At 40.3% G+C, this 22049-nt stretch overlaps 1 pseudogene; it reads right to left on the bottom strand.

The window, feature by feature from the left end:
• Positions 1-4247: 4247 nt before the first annotated feature.
• Gm12026 overlaps positions 4248-22049 on the bottom strand; it is a 124561-nt pseudogene continuing 106759 nt past the window's right edge.

Below are 22049 nucleotides of genomic sequence, written 5' to 3'. Positions count from 1 at the left end.
ACTGAGAAGTTCTTATCACCTTGAACAATGTTGTAGATTTGAGATAATTCATCACTGAGTGCTGTCAATTTCAGTGTAGTTTCTCTGTCCCTGAATAGGGAAAAAGGTAGGGGAATCAGGAGTAATTAGCAGATTGGAAGGCATTTTTCCTTTCTTAGAATTTAAATTTCAAAGTGAGAGAAATGGCCTTATTTGGAAATACCTACAGATATAGTGAAGCCAATACTACATGTTTAATCACTCACCTTGAACCACATCAATTTGGAATTTCTGGGACAGAGCTATGGATATAGTGTAAATTATGTCCCTTCAGAATTGACAAAAAAAAATTCAGGAAAGTGGTCGCATAGGTGGCTCAGGAACCACACAACATCTTGCCATTTTTCCTTTCCCTGTCTTTGCCCCAGATTCAAGCTGACATTCCCAGCCACATGGGGTCCTTGTGGCAGCTGTAAAGTCCAGATGTGTAGCTGCAGAAGTGTGGCACATATCTTGTTAATCTGAAAGACACATGATTCAGGGGCAGGGAGAGCTGACAGCTCAAGTGTCACTCCTCATATGCCTTTGACTTAGTCATGAGTGGGCACGTTAGCAGCTCCATGTCTGCTGCTTTCACAATCAGAAAGACTCAGCAGAGAGAAATAGAAATGAGCTGGATGTTTAAGCCTAGAAATTATTTGAAGTGACTTACTAGGTATTTGTTCTGGGATGATGGTCAATGTTGAAATATATATGTGTGTGTCTATGCAGATGCATATGTATATAACATATGTATATGAACTCATATGTATATATAGTAACTTTTTCATTTCTATTGCTGTATAAATGAAGAATGACATTTTTATAATAAGAAAGACAAAGTGTAGTAAACAAATATTTTGTTAAGGGAGAGAGAGAGAGAGAGAGAGAGAGAGCGAGAGCGAGAACATAACCATAAAGACCAGAGCCTCCTGAAGATTGACAGTGTTGTTAGCACTACAGGTGTAACAACCCCTTTGCCCTCTAGATTTTACTGCCTACATGGTCTATACTCCATGTGCTACCATGAAGAGAGCCTTTGCCCTTATTTATACAAACATATTCAGATGCCTTTCTATAAAAGATTTTTGAGATTCTTATATGTTTGTGAATCTGAAATATTTTATCTTTAAACAGGGTTTTATTGCAGACTTAACAACCCGAAGAACAAATGTCTTAACGTGCACATTTAGAATTGGACCACCCGCTAAAAATATGTGGCTTTTACCGTTGAAATTAGAATCTCGATTCTCAACCAGTAGACAGCACTGCCACACAATCTCCCAAATCCATTGGATGGCTCTGATCTAGAATGTTTCTTTGCTCCTGTAAATTAGTAATCTTTGAAAGCTGTCTTCTTTTGCTCTGCAGAAGATAACACAGCATTTCCTGCTCACTCCAAGAGATAACAGATAAGCAAATCTACTGTCAGATACAAAAGCATCAAGTACTCTTTTCTTGCAGAAAGTTGGTGTTTGAATGGTGTGGTAAGATCTCATTGTCCAATTGCATTTATGATGAGAACTAACAGCTCTGAACCTTAGCTGTGCTCCTGCTGTCTGATGCCAGGGCTAGCATGCCTAGAGGCAGGAGGGGAGTGGAGGTACATGGTAAGTGGATGAGGATTGCTGGCTGCACCAGTTTTGTGTAGTAATTCTGCCACTAGGGTGCAACAAGTAGTCTAAGGAGCAGAGTTGGGTGTCCACAAATTTTATTATAAGAAAGAAAGAAAGAAAGAAAGAAAGAAAGAAAGAAAGAAAGAAAGACAGTCATAGTAACAGTTTGTGCAAAGTGTTCCAGAATACCTTAAGGCATTTTTTATATTATTTTGAAATTAACGTTTAGAGTTATATAAAAACAATGACTTCACGAGGCATCTCTGCCTTTCTCTCTGCCCCATCCTTACTGGTTCCCTTTCTCCATCCCAATAGTCTCTTCTGTTTTCATGAATTCCATTCAGTTTCTCCCCTGTATTCCATTAACAGCTCTTACTAAGTCCTCATGGTTTCTTTCAAGTTTTACACTTCCTGACTTGTACCATGTGCATGCTCACACACACACATACACTCACACATGTGCACACACACCCTCATATACACACATTTGCGTACACACTCACATACATACACACGGAGGAGGAAGGAAGGAGATATTTAAATGTCCAACTTTAGATCACTCATATGAAGACTGCCATGTCCTCATTTCAGAGTCTGGCTTGTTCACTGAGTACAATGACCTCTACTTCTACTCATTTTTCATAATATCTCTTTATATTGGACAAATTTTGAGATTATTTTCTGAGACAACGGGGTCTCTTTCCAGAAGTCCATTATATTCTTGTGTCTTGAACCATTTGTGTATGAGTTCTTTAACAGTTTTAGATCCCATACAGTGTGACCTTTGCTCCATTCTGAATTTATTTTATACAGAGTGAGGGATAGATCTGAATCCTGTTTTCCGAACACCATGTTTCAAAGAGGCTGTATATTTTTGCTGTCTTTGTAACACTTAGGTGGCTGTAGCTGGGTTGGTTTGTCTTTGGACCCCCATTCCATTCTGTTGAGTTACATGACTAGGCGTTGTTTTTACCTTTGTCAGTGCCATGAAAGTTTTGTTGCTGTGGTTTTGTAATATGAACTTGAAATTAGATAGTGTACCAACTCCAGCATCACTCTCTTTTGTCAGGATTATTTTGGTTATCTGGGAGTTTTTTGTGCTTCCATGTGAATTTTAAATTATATATTTTTCAAGTTCTGTGAATAGTGTAATTAGAATTTTAGAAGGGATTGCATTGAATCTGTGGATTGCTTTTGATATTATGGTTACATTCACAGCATTAATTCTTTTAATCCATACATATTAGAGGTCATTCTATATTCTAGTGTCTTCTTCAGTTACTTTCTTTGTTGTTTGAAGTTTTCATTTGTAAAGGTCTTGTACCTTTTTGATTAAGTGGATGATATCCCCCCTTTCCTATTTCTCCAAGAGTTCATTATGTAGAAAATGGGGTAGGTTTTACATGCTTGGTTGTTGTATCCTACTGCTTTGATGAGCGGGTGTGTCAGGTCTAAGTGTTTTCTGGTGCCCTAGACTTTGTTTCTTTAAAGTAGAGGATCATGTGAAATCAGGCTACTTTGACCTCTTTCTTTATGATTTGCATGTGTCTTTCTTTTGTCTTCTCACTCTAACTAAGATTTCAACTTTATATATCTTGGAGGAGGGAGGGGAGAGAGAGAGAAAGAGAGAGAGAAAGAGAGAGAGAGAGAGAGAGGACAATCTTGTCTCATTCTTTATTGTACTTTTTCCCACTTAGTATAATATTGGATATAAAATTGACATATAAAGCCCCATACTTTCTTGGGATATGTTCTACTTGTTCCTAATTTCTTCATGGCTTTAATGATGCAGGGATGCTCAACTTTAGCAAAATCCTTTACTTAATCTGTTGAGATGATCATATGACTTTTATACTTAAGTCTATTTATGTATTGTATTTTACTTAATGACTTGCAAGTGTTGAACTAAATTTGCATTAATTGTTAAGTCAACTTCTGTGTTGTCTGATCTCAAAGTGTCCTTGACTTGGATTTCTATTTTACTGAGACTATTTCTAGTGCTGTTCATCAGAAAAGTTAATTTCCTTTTGCTGCTATATCCTCCTATGATCAGAATAACATAGGCTTCAGAGAGTGAGTCTCTGGACCCATGTTGAGAAATATTTTTGGGACAATTTGAGGAGTATTGGTGTTAGCTTTTTAAAGATGCGGTAGAATTTGGTAGTGAATCTCTTCTGTGTGGTCTTCAGATTTTCTTTATGAGGAGACTTATCACTCGCTATGCATTTAAATTGTTTATAACTTCTTACTTTAATTTTGGTAGCTTGTATGTACATAACCTGTTACTTCTATATTTTCTAATTTGGGAAATATAAGTTTTCTAAGAATTCCATGGCAATCATCTGAACTTCACTGGAATCTGTAGTAACGTCCCCTTTATTACCTCGAATTTTATTAATTTGAGTCTACTTTCTTTTTCTTTTTTTTTTTTATTACAATATCTCAAGTGGGATTTATTTGGTGGACCACAATACGTTCTCAGAACATTTGCTGTAACTCAGGTAGAAACAGGCAAGTATTCACATTAGTCTATAGTCCAAAAAAGGTATTTCAACTAAAATATGTCAATTCTCACATCTGCAGTGGCTTAGAGATAGATGGTCAGTGTTGTGTTTCTGCAGCTTCTTCAAGCAGAGGTACAGTGCTCAATGCTTTAGAGGGTTTAGCAAATTCATTTCCCTTTTGTTCAACAATGCCTCATCTCCACTATGTAAAACCTAGTCTCCAGTGCCACTATCTATTATCTGCCTTACGTTAGGTCTTACTTCAGATTGCACAAAGTGATTACGTTATAAAAGGCCTCCAGATCACTTGGTTCAAATGTTACAGATGGCTTCAGTAATGATTCAGGAGCAAGGGAACTTCCTCCAATGATTCTCAGGTTTATAAATTTGATTTTCCAAGTATTTTCCACAAAAGGGCTACGGATAAGTCCAAAAATTTGCTCAAATATGCCCAAACAAGAATTTCCTCGGTGGACAGTCCCTGCAACTCCAACCATAACTAATCCATGAGGAGAAGATGCACATTTTAGTCCTTGAGAATCAAGGCTGGGACTGAGAAAGAGAAATTCCTCTTTAACTAATGACAGTGAGCGAAGGCTCACGATTTCTGCTCCTTGGTAGTCTGTCGTGTTTTGTTCTGAGGTGTTATAATAAAACCTAAGCTTGGCGTCATGCCAAAAGTGCTGTGGGCCCCAGTCATCTTGAGGTGGGCCCAGAAAAGAATTCTGAGAATTAAGAAGTTCAAAGAACCAGTGACAGAATTCTTCTCCTAAGCGATGAAAATCAACCTTTTCAGCTGCTTTATCTTCCTTTGCCTGCTGCTCCAAGAGCTGGATGGCCTCCATCTCTGTAACTGGCTCTGCTGTGTCCTTCAGTTTTGGTGACTGTTTTCCCTAGTAATCTTTTGCATACTGAATAAGATTGTGTTTTTCAGCAGTTGGAGGTACAACCACCCCTTGCTTTGCCAAATACTTAAATATGACTTCTCGGTGGACTTTTTTGCGCCTCAGAAGTTCTTCTACATTTTGGCTATACACTAATATTGCATGAATAGCGTCTTGGCGGTCCACAGATTGCACCAGGCGGTTGGTGACAGTGTCGTCGTTGTTCAGCAGGCCGAGTAGGTTTTGGCAGCCCTCCGACTCTAAGTGGCTGAGCCCGACATCTCAGCCCCAGGGATGGGGGGCATAGGACGATGCCACCATGGCCCACGGGCTGGCCGGTGCCCCTACTTTCTTTTTCTTTTGGCTAACTTGGTTAATGCTATTTGTTTTTTCAATGAACCAGTTTTACGCTTGATTGATTCTATATTGTTCTTTTATACTCCAGTTTTAAAATTTCTGACCTGATCTTTATTATTTTTTGCTTACTATTTTGGACTTTGGCATATTCTCATTTTATGAAGATTCCCCAAGAACATTATTAGGTTATTTATTTTAGATTGTTCTGATTTTTTAAAATGTAAACATTTATGCTATAAAATTTTCTCTCAGAACTGCCATAGCTATATCCCAAAGATTCTGGTAAATTATGCTTTCATATTCATTTGATTCTAGGAATTAAAATTTTTTCTTCTCTGAAGTTCTTCTTTCTCTCCTCTGACTCTTCTTTTTAAGGGATTGTATGTGAAGACTGCCCCTTGTCTACTGCCCTACCCAGTGCTTGTTCTTCAGTACTATGCCAGACTCCCTAGGGCTTCAGAATTTGAACAACAATGCAATCACTATATTTGCCGAGACTATACTTCCTCACCGCAGCTTCGTAGCTATATGCAGATAGCAACTATTTTTAAATTTGGCTTTTGAGGGTAGTCTCTACTCAGATAAATCTACACTGATAACTTTCGTCAGCGTCTGCCTTTGACAACAGCCACATCATTTCATTTCCTGTGTATTAGAATGTCAACCTTGGGACAGTAAGAATCATGAAGGAACTGCACCTTGGAGACATTGATACCAGGCTGAGGTATTTTTTTTCCTGGTTTTTGTTCATTTTCTCATTGTTATAGCAAAGCTCGTGTTAAATGAAAATGGTATCCACACTTGTAATTCTAATCTACCTCAAGCTATATTATAGTGAGCACCTGAGAGGTAGGGTGTTATTGTGAGCATTCATCATTTCCTGTAGTGGTTCAGAAGTCATCCCGAAGGCCCAGCCCTGAGAACTCACTCCTTCAGTTCTACCAGTGACCTTAAACGCTTATAATTCCTTGCTTTAAATACAAGAATTTCGGTTTCCTGTACTAAATCCTGACTGGTGCTGTGGTATATGGGATTTGTTTGGAAGCTTTGAATCCTTTGTTGGAAAGCGCTGTTTCTATGACACCTAGGTTTACCTCATTAGCATTGTTTCTGAAATGCCTTTAATGGCATGACACTGTCATATAGTGAGAAACATTTGTTTGGTTCTCATCTCTAATTTCTGGCAGAAACTATCTAAAACTTTTGACGTTTCCTGGGTGAGTGGGAAGAAAAAATTTTTTGTATAGTTGATAAGAGTTAGAATACCCTCACTCAACCAGACATGTGGTTTTGTTAATGGGGTAGGTATATCTTGGTGGGGCCCTCCATAGCTTGGGGGTGGGGCTGGCTACCATGATTACAGGATAAGAACATTTAACCTCACCCTTGACAAGTGTGCCTGGAGAGAGCATGGATGATCTTCTCCTAGCTTTTCTTGGGATGTATCATTAGTTTGTAAAAAACTCACTAAACGTTAACGAGTAAACTGTGTTACCGAGTTATCTGAGTCATGTCAGGAAAAGTAGAGAGCTGGTCATATAACATCCTGCTTAGAGCTATATGGTCAGAAGTATAGGAGGCCTGGGCTTTGCAATTTGTCTCTGCAGTGAGGCAGCCTTTGGGAACTGTTTCTTTAACATGTGTATGATCTATCACTAACCCCATGTCAATGGAAGCAGAGCAGAACTGAATTAAACCATGGAGCTTTAGCCAATGTCTGAGAAGTGGTTGATGTAGGTAGCTACCTCCCTTAAACATTTGATGTCTGACATACTCTTTGAGTTAGAAACCGATCAAAGTGGACAGCAATTGTACCTCATTTCATAGATGGGAACTCTTCACCACCTCACCTTGATAGTCAGGACTCTGTAACTTGTGGATACCAGCATCAAATAAGGTGGGAACAGGGGGACCAGATACTAAGGTCACATGATATAAGGATAAGGCTAAAACTGGAGGGAACCAGACTGTAAAAGGAAGCATTGCTAGTGTTTAGTAAGACAGGTCCAGTGCAATATGTAGTGTAATGACATAGCAAGCCGCAAAGCCCTGGCCATGTGTGTAAAATCCATCAAAGAGGCAGTTCATCACGTGATCTTTGTGTGTGCCATTCTGTACATTTCGACCAGGCCAGCTCACAGGAGTCTTTCCTTTGATCTACTTAACTTTTCCCCAAATGCTGTCTTTGCTCTCCTTATACAACCTTGACAAAGAAGGATTCCAGTTTCAAAATGTAAGTGGTAGTCACAATGCATTGCAGGTAGCTTTTGTTTTTTAATTGTGATTCAGTGAAATGCCAAACAGAAGGTTTTTTGGGTTTTTTAAAACCACATGACAAAGCATAAGTTTCATGATTAATTACCTTGAGTTCAGATATAATTTAAACATATTGACTTGTCTGAAGTAACTGCCAGACAGTGAAGCTGGGGAGACAGGAAGTACCTGGAGAGACTGCTGAAACAGGCTGGAGGGGAAGTTAGGGGGGGAGGGTTTGGACGTCATCATTTAGCTGCGCTCCAAGGCTAGGCAGAGAATAGCCACAACTGCTGATGGTCAGTGGAATCAAACAGATAAATTATGGCTGAACTCTGACTCTGCAATGAATAGAAAGTGAGTCAATAGTTCAACTTTGTGCAACTCTAAAATATTAGTTCTGAAACTGTCCATTACAAACGGTTTTCTTCTTCTTCTTCATATATGTGGTCTATTCAGAAATTTCCTCTGGGGGCTCAGAACTGCTGTTGCTAATCCCCAGCCTTGGGTGAACTGCTGGGACTGTAGACTCCCTGCTCTGAGGTGGCTTCTTGGCTGGGGGGTGGGGTGGGGGTGGGGGGAACAAAGGTTCTTCAGCATGAATGAAGGCTTGAAAGCAGAGCAATGAACCTTGAGCTGGGGAGCCAGGCAGCTCTCAGGGCTCTCTGTAGTGGGGCTGGGTAGAAGAATGAAACCTATTTCTTTGCAGCAAACTGGGACCAGATGCGGGTTCTCTGTGTAGAAAGTCTAAAGATCTAAGCAGCTGCTTTCAGTTTTTCATAATGGATTATGGTGTTGAGGGTCTGCACCTACTTTGATGCTTATGCATAAGAAAGCAAAATGGGAGCATTTGGGCTAACCTCATGATTTTTAACACACCCTTCGTGTGTGTGATTCGGTGACCCCTTGAAGTCTAGCGGAACCATCCCGTGCCATCTGGGTGAAGGGAACAGATTCCATTGAGGCCTGATGACAGACTCCATTCATCCCATAAACTTGCTCCACAGTCCTCGTGGAGGTTCTTCAACTGGCACAGAAAGCTGGACTTCTGGGAGCTTGCGATCTGGGCTGCTGCTCCTCTTCCTCACTTAGAGGCTCCTTGAAGCCAGAAGCTGTGCAAGAATTCCACACATCTAGGGAGAGAAGCTTTTTAAATAAATTCTCTTTGCCAAGCATGATGTAGATAAAGCAGCTCCAGGAGTCTAGGAGAAGGCATGTTGGCAGGTGACTTCAGCTTTGCTGAGTGGAATGAAAAGGGAGGCAAGGGGGACTGGGCAGAGGAGGCAGGCCAGTTCCTCCTGGTCAAGGCGAAGGGTAGGTATGTGCTTCACAAGGTCATCTAACAGATCCAAGTGCTTCCACAATAGCATAAGAACTCAGAGAGGACGCCGAGAACAACTAACACAGTAGAAAATAGGAAAAATAGGACTTGACTGTGTCATTTGATCAAATTTTAGTAAAAAGAAACATATTAATTAGGGTCTTTCAAGGGAAAAAGAACCAAAATGACAGTTGCAGCAGGGAGATCTGTTTCTAGCCCCTTTTTTCTCTTGTCACGATGCACACTTTCTTTACCAAAGGCTAATCATTTTAACTTCAGTTAAAGCATTTCTCTACAGCAACTTCTAAAATGGTGTGATTCAGCTGAATACCCAGGTGTTGTGGCCGAGACAAGCAGACACGTGAAAGTTATCATCATTAGAAGTTAGTGTTAGAGTATTTCTTTGGTTCTTTTCTTGAAAGGAAAAGAGAACTGGAGTCAAAGGATGAAGCCTATGTATTAAAGGGGACAGTGGTTCTTATCATTCATCATACATCCCCATATGCACACAGAACATTTGTGTGTGTGTGTGTGTGTGTGTGTGTGTGTGTGTGTGTGTGTGTGTGTGTGTGTGTAGATGCCTGTGTGTATATTCATGTAGAAGGACTAATGAGCCTTAGGTCAAGGAGACAATCAGTAAAGAAACCAAGAAGGAGATACAGCTCTCCAAGTCTCAAATATTTCCTGTCCAGATTTAAAAATGAAAAACTGAGCCCTGGAGATGCTCTGAGACTGCCTGTTCTTCCTGTTGGGATGTCTTAAGGGGAAAGTTTCCTTCCTTTTTCCTAACATTGAAGCTCAAGTGTCAAAATGTCCAGACAAAAAAATCTTTGCAAGGGATACTCCCCTCTGCATAGGAAATGTTAGAGGATGATGGAGCAGCCCAGCATGGGTTCTCTTCAAAGATGCCTGCTAGCCAGGGTTAAGGTACAAAGGTGACCTGGATCCTGATGCCAACAGTTTACAAGGAAGAAGCCTGTCCTCTGAGAAATGACCAAGCTTGTATTTCTGGAGACATGTGGTTTTGTGGAATTTAGTATATATTGGAGTAAAACTTAAGTTGATGAAAAAGAAGCATTTTATTTTTTCCTACCACCTAGAAGAAAGCTAAATAAATGTTGATGTTCATCAAAGTTCTACCACGGTGACAAAATACCTGGGGAAATCAACTTAAAGGAAGCCTTACTTTGGTTCATGAAATCAGCCCATGGTCATTGGCTCCAGTATAGTGGGGCAGAGCATCATGGGAAGAAGCAGAGAGTGGGCAGATTTTCATAGCTCATGTTATCAGAGGTAGGAGGATGAGGGGAAGAGGAGAAGGAAGAGGGATGAGGAGGAGGAGGAAAAGAGGAAAGGAGGGCAGAGGAGCAGAATGGAGCCAGGGAAAAGATCTACTTGTCATAAGCAAATTGTGCTGACCCATTACCTACAATTAGGTTCAACCTCCATGAGGTAGTTTGAAGAAAAACTATGCCCCACATTTGAACACTTGTTCTACAGTTGTTGGTGGTGTTGGCGGAGGTTATGGAACAAATCATTAGGAGGTGGCAGAGGTGCTTAGTTGGGGATGGACTTTGAGGGTTTATAGCCTTATCCCACTTCCTGTTCTCTTTTTCTTCTTCCTGTGTGTGGGTGAACATGTGACCAACCAGCTTTCTGACTCTCTTGCCACACCTCTGCTGTGGACTGTTGCCATGTTTTTCCCACCGTGATGAACTCCACTCCTCTGGAACCTCAAGACAAAACAAACTTCTTCCTTCTGTTGGTCTGGGCATTTTATCACACTAGCAGAAGTAGAATTAACATGTTTTTCTTAATATTTTGTTCACAAATGAACTTTACAGTGGATTAATTTATTGGTAATGTCAGTGCCTTCCTGCTGTAGTCTCCTCTCTGAACCCATCCTCTACACTACCACATTGAGAATCAAACCTTGTGTTAGAAAGCTATCTCAGTGGCTTTTCTTTTTTTATGTCCTCTAACCTTTGAAGAAGATTTAGGAAGTCTCTCTCTCTCTCTCTCTCTCTCTCTCTCTCTGTGTGTGTGTGTGTGTGTGTGATACACATACTCATACATGTAGAGAGGGGTACACTCATATCTACAGAAGGGCCAGGTCTATTTTATCATCTCTACTTTATTCCCTTGAGACAGGGTCTTTTACTGAACCTGGGGCTAGTCTGGCAGCCAGTAAGTCTCAGTCATATACCTATCTCTGCCCTACACAGTGCTTGCCTACAGGTGATGCCCAGATTTTAAATGTGGGTGCTAGGGATTTGAACTCAGGTCCTCAGGTCCTCATGCTTACGTGCCAAGGTTCCTAACCACTTGCGCTGCTCTTCTGTAAAGCCATACTCTGGGTTCTTTTTATTTGTCCAAAGATAGTTTTATATATATATATATACATATATATATATATATATATATCCATAATTTTGGCCATTTCTTTGACTTTTTTTCACATAATAGAATTGAGACTTGATAAACTCTATTCTGAGCCTGACCACTGAGCCTATTCCCCATGCCTTGGCTTCCATCACTGCACTTTGGATAGCTGTAGTGTCTCATAGGATTACTGGTGTGTCAGTTAACTAATGGAGCATCTAAAGTAGGCTGTCATTCAAGGTCCATTCTTCCATGTTATACAAAATAAAGTCTGTAGGTTCTACCAGGCTACTGGCTGCTTTTCCCCGGGGTGGACATGTCAGACTCAGCACACCAAAAGTCCATAAAGTCCAACTAAGTTTGACTTTTAGATGAAACCAGTTTCTTGTAGTATGTCTCATGTAATACTTGAGATATGCTTACACTAATGAAGTAGTCATTGCTTATTTGGCATTAAGTATAAATTCTGCATTTTATCTGGCCACACATTCTTGAGGAGTCTCATCTTGTGTATACTCCTGGGCTACATGGGTTGGAAATATGATTTTCTATTTGTGAGTTTGCCCCACAAATCTTTGCCTATCAAAATAATTTCTTCTTCCTACAGACTTCCCTGGAGTCCCTGCTGCTTCCTTGTCTCCACTCTGCATTTGTTGTTTCCAGCTATGCTTGGCTTTGCCTCTGCTGGTGTTATAATCTGAATCTGCCATAGCCTCAAAAACTCCCACAGTTTGAACACACAGCCCTAGTGTGTGGCACTGTTTTGAAGGCTATAGAGCCTTTATGAATTGGGGCCTGGCTCACAGGAGTAGGTCACTGAAGGCGAGTCTTTGAAAATTATTCCTGGCTCTGGCCCTAGTCCCACACTCTCTAATTCCTGGTTTCCTACCCTGTGACATGCCTCTGTTGCATGCCTTTGCTATCATAAACACCCCATTCTTCCACCATAGGGACTCTAACACTCCTAGAACTCTGACCTCCAGAAAACCTTTCTTTTTATAAGATGTTTCTGTCAGGTGTTTGGTGACAGTAATGCAAAGGTAAATAATAGAGCCCAGAATATGGAAACTCCTGATTTTCATTCTTTATTTTCTCCTGACTGTCATAAGGATTTTAGAGTAAAATGGACTGAGTGCTGCAAAAAGGACTACACATGTAAATGCATTCAGGAGCCAGCAGCCAATACTAATGTTTCAAACAGGACTGGTAACATTAGTCAGGAGGTCTTTGGCAAAGAGGTGAATGTAAGCTCTTCCTAAAGACATTTTCCAAAACCTTTACAAGTCTCTACCCTGGACAAACAAGGCGTATCTGCCCCGCTAGTGTACTGTCATCTGGTATCTTCTACTTGATAGCATAATTTGCTTCCATCTCTTTCCTGAAACACTTGGGTCTTACAAATCACTGAAAAAGGTTTGAGAAAAATGGTGTATGCCTCCCTTGAAAAGTGGATATGCAATATTCATTAATTAGACCCAAGTTTCTATAAGGGAGGAGATACATCTGCTATAGTCATTGCTTTAACCACATAGCCAACATACAGAAAACTCTCAAAAACTATTTGTTGAATGAATAAGAATGATTTTTAATAATTTTCTGTGCACATCGTCTCATCATCATGAGTAACCAATATTTTAACTGTAAATTTGGATGAAGACCAAACTGCATGAGAATAGGAAAAATTCTTATGGTTGAAAAATTAATTCAATTTACATATGATACTTAAACTTTGAACCCATGTCTTGCTAGCTGAGTCTGGCATTGGGGTGTGTTTTATTTGGCTATCAGGGTTCTAGAAAAATGTGAATTTTATTCCTAGAGACAGGTATGAATTGATAATTCAACATCTCTCACTCTCAGGTGTTCCATCTCTTCTCCACCCTCAAAGCCCCTACCTTGTCTCTGAAGACAGACTTTCAGCCTGCTAGAGATTGATCCATTGACATTAAAAAACAGATTTTGACATAATGCAGTTTCAGTTTTAAGTCCTGTGATAGTTGGTCTCAATTATCAACTTGACTGAATTTAGAATCACTTAGGAGACACACCTCTGGGCATGTATGCTAGGGCATTATCAGGGAGAATTAACTAAGTGTGTGTAGGGGCTTGCAATCTACTCTCCATGGAGGCAGTAGCATCTAAGTAATGGCCTAGATACAAAAAGGTCCAAGAAAAAAGCATAGGTGAATGAAATTTACAACTTGGTTAGGTTTACAATCACCATGGAAAGACTCCTTTGAATGTGCCTATGAGGATATATTGAGAAAAGTTTAACTGAAGGCAGAAAAGCCACTCTCAAAGTGGGCTGCATCACGGATGGTCAGCAGAGCTGAGCGTGGCAATCTCCTTGCTTTCTGACTGCAGACATAATGCTTCAAGCTCTTTTCCATGTTTTCCCCCACCATGCTGTCATGCTGTACTGAATCCTCAAGCTATGAACCAATAAATAAATAAATAAATAAATAAATAAATAAATAAATAAATATTCCTGCCATTCCCTTCCTTAAATTTCTTTTATCACAGCAACAAGAAAAGTATTAGAGTAATCCTGCCGCCATTTCTTTCTGCGTGTGCTTGTCATAGCCACTGTCTTCCACTGATGTCAACACTGATGTCAGACCTTTGTTCAATGTGATCTGAGTGCAGTGACTCTCCAGGCTCTCAGTACCTTAAGGGACTGCTGAGTTGGCCACATTCTTGGGCTGAGCTGTACTCTGGGCATTCTTCTCTCCCAGCATGCAGATGGCCACCATCAGATCACTCAACGGCTATCCTGTAAACCAATCTAGTCTTAGTGTCTCTTTCTCCTTCTGGCTCCCACCCCACCCCTGGCTGGTTCTCAGGAGCAGGGAGTATTTAACCTTTCCCACCTGTGCTCTTTCTGTTTTGATTACACGTGTGAGTGTGAGTATGAATGTGTGTGCTATGAGTGAGCATATGTGTGTGGTTTTAACCACACTTTTATACACATGCATGACAAAGCCAGAGGTTGATACCTTTCTTTATTGCTCTTTACTTTATTATTATTATTATTGTTATTATTTAGACAGTCTCTCACTGAACCAGAAGCTAATTAATTGACTACAGTTGACTAGAGTAGCTGTCCAGTGAGCTTTAAAGACCTCTAGCTCCCCTGCCACCATGCCTAGTTTTTACGTGGGTGCCAGAGATCCGAACTTGGACCTCATACTCACATGGCAAGCACTTCACTAACAGAACCATTCCCTAGACAATTGTGACTACTATTTTAGCTCAAGAAATAGCTTTGTGGCTTTTGATGTTAATAATACACATAAGAAGTTTACAGTCAAACATTACTAATAATGAATTATAAGGAAATTTATTGTAAAACAATGTTTTGCTATGTACCATTTCTTAAAGGTGAGAGCAAAACACATACTAATGAGATACATGTGTTTCTCATTTTGTATATAAAGAATTAAATCTTTTCTGGATATCTGATATTACAGGCAAAAGTATGTTCAGGGACATTTCTATATTTAGAAGGCAGCTTGACATGTCTCTTTGGCAAAACAATATAGTAAGAGGTTCTCCACTGTGCCTAGTTATCATAAAAGTCCATCTTCTCTTAAAGCTGTCCAGGACTTCCCTGTAACTTAAATTTTTTCAAACAGCTATTTTTGATGATGGTTTTTAAACACTTTAACCTCCCTTTCAGTCCACCCACTAGAGGGAGTGGAAAAGAATGGTTAATAGGCTACAGTGAAAGTGGATCTGCTTAGAAATAGTTCTTCAGAGCAAATCCTGTCTGTGTTTTCTGGCTTGGCAGTTCAGTTCACACAGAAGCAACCACGGCCTGATCTACTAGCAAACACTTCATGGATACACCAGCCATCCAGTCGGGATAGCAAACACGAATCAGCATCAGTGGAACTACCTAGCAGAGACAGTCAGGCATCAGACTCGGCTCGAGTCAGCAGGAGGGACCAGGAAGGTTGCCAGAAGTTCTTGGCTGAGCTTCTCTCAGTGAAGTGAAGATTACTGTCCATTAAGTCCCTTTATACTCTCTCCAAACATCATATGTCCTCTACATGTCTTGCCTCAGCACATGAGTTTATCTCAGCTGACATCACTCTGCCAATCAGCCTGAGTCTGCAGAAGTGGCAATAAATTGCAGCATACCACCAGACATATTTTTTTTTTGGTGCATTTCTCTTTATGGAGTCCCGACAAATGCAGCTCAACTACACAATGTAAGGTGGACCAATACATGCACGTTGTTAGCAAAGTATCTTTCATCATGTTTCCTTTCACATGCTTGCCTTAGCAGAACATCCTCTTTCTTGTGTATGCTTTGTTGAAAACTTCCTTCACAAGTCTGCATTAGTCTTTCCCCTGTGTCCACTTCAGCTAAATGTACCTTCATGTGTTTGACCCAGCAAAACAAGATCCAACACAGCTGACTTTCGATAGAAGCCTTAGGTTTCCACTTCACTCCCCTATTTACATTTCCCACAGAACTTACCTCACTCTTTAATACCCTTCTTTTTATCTACTACCACAGATGCATGCATGTACACATGGAGGGAGGCAGGTGAATAAATACTTCTTTTCTATTGTTAGATTGACATGTGAACAAATAACACCATCTATATTCCAGACCTTGACTGTGGCAGTGACCATGGGATTGATTCATCTGGATGCTCCCTGTCTTTCACATAGTGGGTTACTAAAGGATGTTTGTTGAGTTGCACAGAACATATTACTATTTAGATACTTATAAAAAGGCACAAGTGGAAGTCACCATTTGTTTATTTATTTATTTACTTTATTGGTTATTTTGTTTACTTACATTTACATTTCAGATGTGATTCCCCTTCCTGGTTTCCTCTCCAAAAACCCCTTCCACCCCTCTCCCCTGCCTCCTAGAGGTTGCCCCCACTCACCCACCCACTCCCACCCCACCACTCTCACCTTTTTTTTTTTAATTAGTCATTGGGAAGGTTGGTATGTACCATCTGTCCTAACATTTGCTTTGGACTCAAATGCTATATTTCTTCAAACGTGGAGAAAGCAAAATGCAGAGTTTGATGAATTGGTGCATCAAGTAGAGTTCAGAATTTTCTTGTTCTTCTAGATTTGTATGGCTTGAGGCATCAAAGACCACTTTCAATTTTAGAAAACACCTAGTTGAATCATGATGATCTCAAGGTCTTTCTTTTACCCCCGTTTGCATGTGAGTGTGCATGTACATGTGTGCATGCAAGGATGTATGTGTGTGTTTACTGGTCACGCTTTTCTGCTTACTAAGATACATGGACATAGGAGTGCAATGGGTCTGGAAACATCAGCTCTTTGTTGCATATCTTCTACTTTAGATCTCAGTGTATGCAGTTGTGGTAAATTGCTATAGATACAATCATGACATCACAAGTCAAGCATAAAGCCCTCGGGTGGGTAATCAACTGAATGAGAATATGAAATTCTAACCACAAAGGAAGTATGATCATGTAAATGTTCTGAAAACCAAAGTTCCAGGAGAAACATGCAGCGTCAAGACACTGCCATTCTGGCTTCCACCACGTTGCTCAGTGTGATCATTCATTCTCCAAGCTTTCCAGAAGAAATCCGGAAACAGCAGGTGAGAGGCAGATGAGGAAACAGAATGTATGGATTGAGTGCTCTGTTGAATGACTTCATGGCCTGTCACCTCAGTGATCTTTGTTGGCGAGATCATGTAAGGATCAAAGTTTAAGTTACACTTGTTTATTTGGCTACATACAGAATTCATCTGGAAAACTTCTGAAAATCTCCATGTCTAGAAACCACATCCAGAGAATTTTACACAATTTTTCTCCTCAAATGATTCTATCATACAGCAAAGCTCAAGAAATGCCGGGCCCTGAAACATCTTCACAATGATCATGCAGTCCTAGACACTGACCTAAGGACATACATCATTGTGTGTGTATCAGACAGCAGGACTCAGGAGTCCTCACATGACTCAGAAGATGGCATAGCTTTAAAGAGGTGTGTAGTTTAATTTGGGAAGTGCTCATTTCCCAGTGAGTGCTTCCTAACTATGTCTCCCTCAGAGGCACTCTTTCCAATGAGATAGCAAATGAATATGTTTATCCAAGTCAAAAGAAATGCTGGCTTTAAGAATTGGAAGTTGGTTTAGTAGTAAAGTGAAATAGGTAGGTAGGTAGGTAGATATATAGATAGGTAGGTAGATAGATTCTACTTCTCTTCTGTGTGTCTTCAAATGATACCAATCAACTATCAGGAGACAGGAAGCAGTGTCATGTACCTAGGCTATAAAACAAAATGCCATTTTTGGTACTAAACCTGTGGCCAAGCATGAGTCCCAGTGTTTACTTCCTTCCTAATGTGAAAAAGCTTGGACTCAGAACCAAGCTGTTATGTTGAATTAGAATTCGATCTCTTATAGAGTACTTCTATATGACTTCTCAATAAAACACAGCGATTATTTCGTGTTAAATCTATGGTATGTCATTAGGACCTTTGGATTTTAGTCTTGAGAACAAAAGTAGAAAGAGTATAAGGTAGACACAGTGACCTTGCTGGAACCAGGACTGTGTTAGTCATTTCAACTTAAGTGGGTACCGTGTCATTCCTCTTTAGCAGAGATAAGCAATGGAGCTCTGAGGGTCCGTTCACATTTTCTATAAAACACTCTGAGGAGAACCATGCAGAAAGTGTGTCAGCTGAGACATACCAACACAGCTAGGAATCTCTCTGTGGCAGAACTAAATCAGCATTTTGCTAACTATGTTCATGGGAAGCATACACTCTAGAGGGTACCCCCCAATGACACAGGAATGGTACGTGGAGCAGAGATGAAAGAGGATAGTTACAGGTACAGAGAAGTGCTTGCTTGCCAACACCTGTACTCACATAAGCACCCCTCTTCCAGTAAGACATAGTCAATCCCTAAAAGCCCTGAATTTCTTTTCCCCAACATCCAGGGTAATTGGTGTCTGGCATCTGTTAACAATGGGATTATTTTGAACATGACTGGCTAAACTTGTTGACTATAAGAGGAGACTTAGAGCATTTATCTAAACAGCTAGTGATTTGAAAACTCCTTAGATATTGTGGAGCTAATAGGTATTCAAATAGATTGGCGTGGCATGCAGACTCCTGACAGATAAAATGTGCAAAGCTGCTGAGGTGCACACAGCTCTGTTATACTTTCACCTTGTTATCGCCCGAGAATGGAGCAACTGAGAAACAGGGATCTTTGATTCCTTCTGGCTTGGAACCTGAGGCTTACAGTGTGCCTCCTCTCCAAGTGTGTGTGCATGTGTGTGCATTTGTATATATGTACAAATACTTTATTATTATGGCTTACTGTTATGTCTTTCGACTAATAATGTTAAGAATAATTTAATATTCTAATTCGTATTTTGACTCACTGTTCAAAAAGTCTTTGTAACAGTTTTAAAAACCAATTTTCTAACCTTATAATCAAATCAAATTCTATCAATTGTCTTTCTCTAGTCTTTCTGATTGTGAAACAATCCACTCCTTTTGTTTGTCTTCTGCAATCTGAGCCTGTTTGAATCTTGCAGCCATTTGTTAACAGAAGCCACCCATTGTTTTCATTGTTTTTGTCATTTACAGCATCCCCAGTTTTTAATTGACTGTTTAAAATGTTTCTTCTCTACTCATACTTCTCTCCTATCTCTAATTTACTTAAATATTTTGTTCAGTTATATTTTATATTCCAAACCCAGGAATTTCTGCACTTACAGTTCCTGGAAGCCTTTCTGTTATTTCATTTAGGGACTCACTTCATTTAGTGACTTAGCTATTTTTAATAAAGTGTTCTTATTTTACTGAAGTAAATCCTAAATAGAAGGTATGTTCCTCTAAGAAAATCGTGTTTCCTTCACAGGGATCAAGTGTGTGTGACATACAAATATACACAAAGACATGCAAAGATACACATACCCACACACACACTCACACTCACTCTAATTTCTTATCTCAGTTTAGAGTTTCCCCATCTATGGAATAGCACTTTTGGACCTGGCTATTCTTCCTCCAATTGGAATGGCAGTTGTGAAATGTAACTTTCACTGTGGCTGCTTTTTCTAGCTCTTCATTTCCCTGAGATCTGAGTACTTCCTGTCCTCCCATCAGGTATGTCTCCACCTAGTTGCCCGTTCTCTCATGTGACTATTAGCACCCCAGAGCCTTACACTTCAAATAGCATTGGCTTCAGGGCAGACCTAGCTTCCCCATGAGCTCAACACCTAGTCTCAGCTCAGCAGGCAGCTTTTCACCCATGTGATGCAATCTCAGCTGTGTATAAGAAATGTTGTAATTGAATCTGTGCTGGGGGTTCTGTAGCAAGGGGATGTCAGAGCAGCTGACCTGCCACACTGCTGGAGGCAGCTCTCTGACCTCATCTCTGGAGGCTTACCTTCTCCACTTGCTCAGCCATACTGCCATGCTTTGTATAACTCACTTTCATTAAAACCTCCCCAATACCTCAGTCTGCTCACCTAGTATTTGTTTTCCACAAAAGGGTCTTTCCTCTAGCTTGTCACTTTATCACCAGTCAGCGCTGGGGTCAGATGCTTCACCCGTCTCTCACTTTTAACCATGTTCTGATAGCACAAAGTTACTCAGCTCGTTGATTTATTTCTAATTTGTGCTTCTGAATGTTAACTAGTTAATGGAACAGATCTTGTTTTGAAGAACTGCTTGGCACATGTAGACATCCTCAAGAGAAACCTTTCTTGACGGGTCAGATGATGTCTCTGCTCTCTTACTTCCTTTTTCCTGCTAAGACTTCTCTATCTAGCCTAGGCTGGCATCCATCTTGCAATCTCTCTGCCTCAGCCTTCTCATATGTGTAGTGGGTACAAATTAGTCTTAGACTCATGGTTATAATAGTCAGCTTCCCAATGCAAGATCACCATGGAAGGGCAAGGCTGTGTATTCCTAGGAATGAATACTCTTCTGTGTGTTCTCATGTGTGCGTGCATATCTGTGTCATATGTCTGAGAAACCAAATACCATTAATTGTACAGTCTTCATCTACATCCCCTGAGTTACTCGACAATCAAAGACCATGATGCAATCTCTGCTCTCACACCCTAGGAATGTTTTGAGAAGGAAGCAGCAGAATAATTTCTTCTTCAGTTCATAGCTCAATGCACTCAGCTACATGTTTAGAACTTAGCATCTGAAAGAGGAAAAGGAGATCTCCAAAGTCCTTCCAGGGCTCACAGCTCCATAAACAAATAATTAACTCCTGTTCGGCAGCCCCTTTGAAGCTTCTAAGTTTGGCTTTTACCTTTAGATGGATCAGTAGCTCACCTTTTGCTGGAACATACTATTGTTTTCGGCTTCTAATACAGCACTGGTGATCTAAAGTATTAAGAGACTATTTAAGGGATTGGAGTCAGGGCTCAGTTGTTAAGAACCCTTGTTGCTCTTGCAGAAGACCTTGGTTCAAGGTTTAGTTCCCAGCACCCACATGGTGGTGGTTCACAACCCCACATAACTCTGGTGCTAGGGAATTCAATGACCTCTTCGGACTTCTGATGGCATCAATTATGCATGTGGTATATATATAATAAAACATAAATTTAAAATAGCCTTATAAAGACTATTTAGCTATTCTAGAATTAGAGTAGGGACAGATGTGGGACCCACCCATAGCTTACTCAGAGCCAAAATTAAATGATGCCAGGCATAGAACAAGGGCATGAAGCTCCTGTCATGCAAGGTCAGGGTACCAGGTCTAAGGCAGTAGCTGCCCATAACTAAACAATCGGGAAGTATGTGAATATTTTTTCAATCACTGTTGGCTAAGCATCAGCTTGGATCATTTGGGCCCATGGCTGGTCTGAGCTTCTAGAGACCCAAGAAAGCATCTAATCACGAGCTATAAAAATAAGAAACTAACTTCTGATTTTCCCATGAAGACCCTTAGTCCTCTTTTCCCACTGGGAGATAGGCTTTTAGCAAGATACTGTCAATGACACAACTGAGAGAACATACCAAAATGTCTCTCAGAATCGAATCTGTTTTCAAAGACTTTAAAAGGACTGACCATGGATGACTAGTTCCATGGAAAGCCTATCCTTTGTTACAGGAACACGTACGTGTATACTCCTTCTTAGCTTGCCATCAGGAGTAAATACAGGCACAGGGAATCTAAAAGCCTCACTGTGGTTCTAAATTTCAGTTTATAACTGTAATTATGCATCATGGAAAAGGGGATATATGTCACTGTGTAGTGGTGCATGCCTGTAATTCTATCACTAAGAAGTTGAGGCAGGAGGATTGTGAGTTCAAGTCAGTGTGGTATGCTCTGTGAAACCCTGTTCGAAACAAAGGAGAAAAAAAGAAAAAAGAAAAGAAGACTCTTTTGACAGGAATAAAGAGACAATTCCTTACCAATCCTGCCTTCTCCAGTAGCTACATGAAAAACATTTATTGAACCTGAAGAGTAAACAGGAAAAGGCCAGTCAAAGAAAGCGAGGGGATGCGGGGGTTCTCTGCAGTACAGCCCGGTGAGCAGGCATGAAAACCCAATGTTCAAGGGTCCTCTCATTCTTTCTGTGCCATGTAGGCATAGTAGACTCCCTGTGCTCTGTATATCTTATCTGAATACAATATTTTCTGGGTACCCCAAATACTGATTTTTTTTTCCAAACACCTCTAGGATTCCCATAATAGATTTTCTTAAATCAAGGAGAAGTGAAATATT

The sequence above is a fragment of the Mus musculus genome, chromosome 11, assembly GCF_000001635.26.
Source record: "Mus musculus strain C57BL/6J chromosome 11, GRCm38.p6 C57BL/6J".
Classification (NCBI taxonomy): Eukaryota; Metazoa; Chordata; class Mammalia; order Rodentia; family Muridae; genus Mus; species Mus musculus.
This window is presented reverse-complemented; position numbering and strand designations above follow the sequence as displayed.